Raw genomic sequence first — 6,801 nt, 5'->3', positions numbered from 1 at the left:
TGAAGTTATTTAACTATCAATAAAAGTAAATTCAGAATAATTGTCATAAAGACACTCATCAAAGTCAAGAAACAGTGCATGAAAAAAGTGAGAACGTCAACAAAGAAATACACATTATAAAGCGGTAGTAAATGAAATTCATAGAGCTGAAGAACACAATAACTGAACTAAAAAATTAACCAGAGGCTTCGACAGATGACTACATGAAGCAAAGGAAAAAATTAGCAAACTCAAAAGACAGCACACTAAAAATAATTTGGTCAGAGGAGCAAAAAGAATAAAAAATTGAAAAGCATGCAGAAAGCTGAAGGGTCTTATGAGACACTGTCAAGCATACCAGTATATACACTGTAGGGATACTATGAGAAGAGAGAGAAAGATGGCTGAAAACTTCCCAAATCTGGGGAAGAAAATGAATACATAGATATAAGAAGCCCTAAAGAAATGGGCCGGTTGTGATGGCTCAAGCTGGGTGCAGTGGCGCACACCTGTAATCCCAGCACTTTGGGAGGCCGAGGCAGGTGGATCACGAGGTCAGGAGATCGAGACCATCCTGGCTAACACGGTGAAACCCTGTCTCTACTAAAAATACAAAAAAATTAGCCAGGTGTGGTGGTGGGCGCCTGTAGTCCCAGCTACTCAGGAGGCTGAGGCAGGAGAATGGCGTGAACCCGGGAGGTGAAGCTTGCAGTGAGCCGAGAATGTGCCACTGCACTCCAGCCTGGGTAACAGAGCGAGACTGCATCTCAAAAAAACAAATAAATAAATAAAATAATAATAATAATAAATAAATAAATGAAATACAATGAATTCAATCAAATCACCAAACTACATTGTAAACAACTTGTCAAAAAAACAAAGACAAGAATATTTGAAGCATCAAGAGAAAATCGACTTATCACACATAAGGTAATCCTTGTAAGTCTATAAGTAGATTTTTCAGCAGAAACCTCACAGGCAGAAGAGAGTGGGAAAACATAGTCAAAGTACTAAAAGGAAAAATAAACTGACAATTAAGAATAAAATACTTAGCAAAACTGTCCAAAAATCAAGGAGAGGTAAAGACAATTCTAGACAAATAAAAGCTTATATAGTTCATCACTGTTTGACCTACTTTACAAGAAATACTAATGGGGGTTCTTTAAGTTGAAATAAAATGATACTAAATAACGACATTATAGCATATAAGTATGGAAATGTTGGTAAAGGCAAATATGTAGACAATTACAAAATATTGTATTACTGTAATGGTAACAAGTTGATCACATTTAGTTCTAGTATAAAAGACAAAAGTATTAAAATAATAACAAAAATATGTTAAAAGATAAACAATGTGAAGAGAAGTAAATTGTGATAACTATAACACAGTGTTGGAGGAGAAATAAGTTAAGAGTAGAGTTATTGTGTATGATTAAATGTAAGTTATCAGTTTAAAATAGACTATTATAACTACAACAAATTTTTTGTAAACCTCAAGGTAACCACAAAAAATACCTATCATAGTTATATTTTTTTAAAAGAAGTAATCAAAGCCTATCAATACAAAAGTTTTTTTAAAAAACAAACAAAGGAAGACAGGAAGAAAGGGAAAGCAGAATAAAGAACTCTAAGACTAACAAAAAGTAATTAACAAAATGGTGTTAGTAAATCTTTATCAATAATTACTTTAAATGTGTTAATATGTTGCACTTCTCAATCAAAAGACATAGAATGGATGAATGAATTAGAAAGAAAAAACAGGGTCCAACTATTTGCTGTTCTTGAGAAACTCACTTTAAGGACATATATAGGCTGAAACTGAAGGGATGGAAGAAAAAATTCCATGCAAACTGTAACCAGTAGAGAGAAGGGGCAATTAAACTTACATCAGAAAAAAAAATAGACTTAACTAAAAAAAATGTTATAAGAGACAAAGACAGATATTATATAACAATAAAAAGGCCAATACACTGGGAGATATAACAATTATAAATATATATGCACCTAACATCAGATCACCTAAGTGTATAAAGCAAATATTGACAGAACTGAAGGGACAAATACATAGCAATATAATAATAGTAGGAGAGTTCAATTCCTCAGTTTCAGTACTGAATAGAACATCCAGACAAAAGATCAATAAGGAAATGGAGAACCTGAACAACACTACAGGTCATATGGATCTAACAGACATATACAGATTATCCTTCCAAACAGTAATAGAAAAAACAGTTTTATCAAGTGCACATAGAACTATAGAATAGTACAAATGTTAGATCACAGAAGTCTTTAAAAAGTTAAGAAGACTGAAATTATACCAAGCATCTATTCTGACCACAATGGAGTAAAACCAGAAATCAATAACAGGAGGAATCATGGAAAATTTACAAATATGTGGAAATTAAATAACATCCTAGAACAACCTTTGGGTCAAAGAAGAAATTAAAAAGGAAATTAGAAAATACTTCAAGACAAATGAAAACAAAAGCATAACATACCAAAACTTACGTGATGCAGCAAAAGAAATACTGAGGGAAGTTTACAGTAATAAATGCCTACATTAAAAAAGAAGATCTCAACTAAACAACCTACCCTTGAACCTCAAAGAGCTAATGAAGAACAAACTAAACCCAAAGTTAGCAGAAGAAAAATAATAGCAAAGATTACATAAGGAATAAGAAGTACAAAAACAATAGGAAATGTCAACAAAACTATGAGTTGGATTTTTAAAATGATAAACAAAATTGACAAATCCTTACCTAGATTAAATAAGAAAAAAAGACAGAAGACTCAAATAAATAAGAAATAAAAGAAAACATTGTAACTGATACCACAGAAACTAAAAATCATGAAACAACTATGAACAATTTATCCCAACAAACAATATAGTCTGCAACAAATGAATGTATCTCTAGAGACATACAACCTATCTAGACTGAATCATGAAGAAAAAGAAAGAAATCTGAACAGATCTATCAGTAATATGGTGATTCAATCTGTAATAAAGAAAATCCCAATAAAGAAAAGCCAGGAACAAATGGTTTCAATTATGAATTCTAGCAAACATTTAAAGAACATGTGGCAATCAGTTTTGAATTATTTCAAACAATTGAAGAGAAACACTTCCAAACTCATTTTATGAGATCAACATTACCTATGATACCAAAATCAGATGATACCATGATACCACACAAAATAAAAAATAAATAAAACTGCCGGTCAATGATTATTGATGCAAAAATTATCAATAAAGTACAAATAAGCTGAATCCAATAGCACAATAAAAGGACCATATACCATCAGCAAGTTTGTTTTTACTCCTGAGATGCAAGGATGGTTGACCATTCAAAAATTAATTATGTTATACAACACATTAAGGAATAGAGGGAAAATATCACATGATAATTTAAGTAGATGCAGACAAGCCATTTGGCAAAATTAAATTCCCTTTCATTATACAACACCCTCAATAAACTAGGAATAGCTGGTGCTGTGGCTCATGCCTGTAATCCCAGCACTTTGTGAGGCCGAGGTGGGCAGATTGCTTTAGCTTGGGAGTTCAAGACCCAGCTGGGCCTGCAACTCTTAAGCTCAAGTGATCTGCTCACCTTTATTTTTGGTAGAGGTTGGTGAAACACCACCTCTACCAAAAATAAAACAAATTAGCTAGGTATAGTGGCATGCACCTGCCGTCCCAGCTACTCAGGAGGCTGACATAGGACGATTGCTTGAGCCCAGGAGGCTGAGGTTGCAGTGAGCAGAGATCATGCCACTGCACTCCAGCCTGAGTGACAGAGACAAAATAAACTAGGAATAGAAGAAAAGTATCTCAACATAATAAAGACCACACATGACAAGCCCACAGCTAACATCATACCAACACACTCAATGGAAAAAATTGAAAGCTTTTTCTCTCCAATCCAGAACTTACCAAGAATGCCCACTGTCAACATTTCTATTCAACACAGTACTGGAATTTCTAGTGAGCAATTAGGCAAGGTAATACAATAAAAGGCATCCAAATGAAAAAGGAAAATGTTAAATTGTTTCTGTTTGCTGACAACATGATCTTATACAGAGAAAACATGAAAGACTCCACCAAAAAAAAAAAAGTTAGAACTAGAACTAATAAAAAACAATCCGTAAAGTTATAGGATACCAATCAACACCTAAAAATTAATAGTGCTATTTTAATTAGAAATATAATCTAATTTATAATTTAATGTTACTGTAAATGATACTATTTTTCTAAATTCCTGAAGAAATTAGAAAACTCTAATGAGGTGAAACACTTGTATGCTGAAAACTACAAAATATTTTGAAGGAAAATTTAAAATATACAAATAAATTGAAAGGCATCTCATCTTCATGAATGGAAAGAATTAATATTGCTAAAATGCCCATGCCTCTCAAAGCAATCTACATATTCAATGTAGATTTAATTCTCTATTAAAATTCAAATTATAGTTTTTACAGAAATGCAAAAAGTAATCCTAAAATTCATATGAAACCACAAAAATACCACAAATAGCCATTTGTTCTTGGGCAAAAAGAACAAAGCAACAATAATCAAAACATTCTGGTACTGACATAGATACGTAGATCAGTGGAAGAGAATAGAGAGCCTAGATATAAATCCATTCATTTATGGTCAATTAATTTTTGATAAAGATGTGATATTTATTCAACCTGTTATATGATAGTATAGCTAGATGTAAAATATAAATTTACTACTTGATTATATATATATGAATTATTTCTTTTAGAAGAAATGGAATACTTTACCCTTTTTTAAAGTTCTTTTTCTAAACCAGACTCATCTGAAACCAGACATTTGTATTTGATGAAATATCAAAGATGTGAATAGTGTTAAATGTAAAGTCAGCAGTTTTTTTAAAAAAGTGTTCTTCTAAAGGCCATGGCTCCAAGCTCATGCTCAAGCATTTGCCACTGCTCAACCCCTGAGGAAAAAGTTTCTAACTAGGTTCTATCTCTAATCAAGGCAGTCAAATCTCATTTTCCTAAAGTAGCCTGGACCTAGAGTTAGTCCAGGAAGGTATTATGGCCATTAGTTTATTAATTTAGCAAATAACTAGAATGCAACTATAATAATAAAGGCTACGATGGAAGCAAATCAGAAATACAATTGAGGTAACATAATGAACCCAGAAGACCTTACAATCTTTCCTGGATTCTAAAGAAACTAAAATTTAGGATCAACTAATTGGCTTTCTATGTAGCTACTATAAATTAGGTCTATGTACATTACATTTACAAATATAGCTCTTTGTATTATATGTTTCTCATATTTAAACTCCTGTTCCTTTGGAATGCTGTAAAGAAAAATATAGCTCAAAGTGGCATATCCAAAAAAGCTCATTTTTAGCATGGAATTCTATGAAAAACAGAAACACACAACTTGGTAATGGCATTTACCATTACAGCGTAAAAAGCTTTTTGAGTTTGTGCATCATAATACATCTTTGACTCAGGTACCACACAAATCAGTTCATATAGAATTGTAATATTTTTCAGCACTTTGTATTCCTGTGTCACTAGCTGAATTCTAAAAAGTTAAATCTAACCACATTCTAAAGAATACACTAATACATCTTTCCTAAATTTGAATATTCAAATATACAATTTCAATATTCTTATTTATTAAATTACTATTTATTCAAAAAGAAAACATATATTTAGGGTAAAATTCATCTGTGTTTGCAGTTGTCTTTCTTAAAAACTGGCAGTATTATTTGTATCTTAACACTTGAGACCAATGCACTGTACATTGGAAGGAATCAATAAACATTTATTATCCTTCAAGATGCTACTGCTGCTGATGGATTATAGGTGGCCTATGATGTAGTGTTTCTTTTATATGTGGTAGGCAGCTTCTGACATGATTCTCAGTGATCCCTGTCTCCTGATATTCATATTCTATGTAACCCCCTCTCTTTGTGTATAGGCTGGTCCACCTAACTTTCTCCTAATGAGTAGAGTATGGAAAAAGTGATGGGATGTCAATTCAGAGTTCAAATTATAAGAGATTGGTTACTTACTTGCTCACACTCTGACTTGCAAGCTGTCATGCTATGAGCTGACGTATAGTGAAGCCCACAAGGCAATGAATTGAGGGAGGCCTTCAATCAATAATCAGCAAAGAACTGTGGTCAACAGTCCAACAAACCACAAGAAGTGCCAATGGCCATGCAAGCAGAACTTTTCACAGTTGAGTCTTGATTACAGCTCTGTGACAGACCCTAAAGCAGAGGACAATTGTAACTCATGTCTCAATTCCTGACCCACAGAAAACAGTAGATAGTAAATCTGTGTTGTTTTAGGCCACAAAGTTTTGGGACAATACATTATGACACAATAGATAACCTTTCAGTATAATCTTTATAGTATAGTGGAAGCTCCATAGCCCCATAGCATAACTGCATTACCAATTAAATATTTTGGTGGGTGCCAAAATATTTTTAAAAATTAAAGCCAAAATAATGCCTTTTTTAAATTTCACATTTTATTTTAGATACTGGGAGTACACGTGCAGATTTGTTACATGTGAATACCGCATAATGCTGGGGTTTGGAGTACAAATCTCATCACCCTGGTAGTGAGCATAGTATCCAATAAGTAGTTTTTTTTTAACCCACCCACGTCCCTCCATCTTCTAGTAGTCACCTGTGTCTTTTTTCCCATATTTATGTCCATGTGTGCTCAATGCTTAACTCCCGCTAATAAGTAAAAACATGCAGTATTTGGTTTTCTGTTCCTGCATTAATTTGTTTAGGATTATATCCTTCATCTGCATCCATGTTG

The sequence above is a fragment of the Pan troglodytes genome, chromosome 3, assembly GCF_028858775.2.
Source record: "Pan troglodytes isolate AG18354 chromosome 3, NHGRI_mPanTro3-v2.0_pri, whole genome shotgun sequence".
Lineage (NCBI taxonomy): Eukaryota > Metazoa > Chordata > Mammalia > Primates > Hominidae > Pan > Pan troglodytes.
The sequence above is the reverse complement of the archived record's forward strand: the minus strand, read 5'-3'. Positions refer to the sequence as shown.